This window comes from Mauremys mutica, unplaced genomic scaffold (genome assembly GCF_020497125.1).
Source record: "Mauremys mutica isolate MM-2020 ecotype Southern unplaced genomic scaffold, ASM2049712v1 Super-Scaffold_100210, whole genome shotgun sequence".
Taxonomy (NCBI): Eukaryota; Metazoa; Chordata; order Testudines; family Geoemydidae; genus Mauremys; species Mauremys mutica.
Window position 1 is genome coordinate 22,505 of NW_025423288.1, and position 645 is coordinate 23,149.

A 645-nucleotide genomic window follows, 5' to 3' on the forward strand; every position below is an offset into this window, starting at 1 on the left:
TCTGTCATCTTCGTCCCGCGAGTGCTCCTGGCTGGCCTCAGTGAGGTCGGACAGGGATACCAGGGCAAAAACAGGAATGACTCCCAGGTCATTCTCTTCTTTAAGCTTTGTCTCCTGGAGATTCAGTCCTGCCTGGAATATCATAGTAGCTGGAGACTGCCCTCCAGCTACTATGATATTTTATTTTTAAACTTGTTTTATAAGGACTAACCACTCAGTCTGTGCTCTTTTCCTCTCAATTTCCCAAAAGGAAAGCAAGAACACTCATCAATAGGAGATAGCAGATGCATTAAAGCACCACTATCCACTCACTTCATGCTCAGAAGAGAACACTTTAACTCTTCATTGTGGTTAGCAAGGTCAGACACTTTCAACCATACTTCTCTAGTTACAAACTATAGAAATGATCCCTGACAGTATAGTCTTAACAAAGCTGTGCTTGGCTACACACCCAGGCTAACGTGCACAAGCTTTCTTCCCACGGTGAATGTTTTCATACAACAGGTTTCACCCCCAGAGAATTAAAGACCAAAAATCTAAAACCAGGTTCCCATTTCATTAAGCACAATTGAGACAGCTTTAGAACACTGTCCATTAGAAGATGTTTATGTCGCTATTTACAGAAACACACCTCCTGATTAGCAT

General features: G+C 42.3%; 1 non-coding gene across 1 annotated transcript; it reads right to left on the reverse strand.

Moving 5' to 3' along the window:
- Positions 1–209: 209 nt before the first annotated feature.
- Positions 210–426, reverse strand: LOC123360071. Its single transcript, XR_006575963.1, has one exon. It is a non-coding gene; the product is annotated as a small nucleolar RNA U3 (small nucleolar RNA).
- Positions 427–645: the final 219 nt, after the last annotated feature.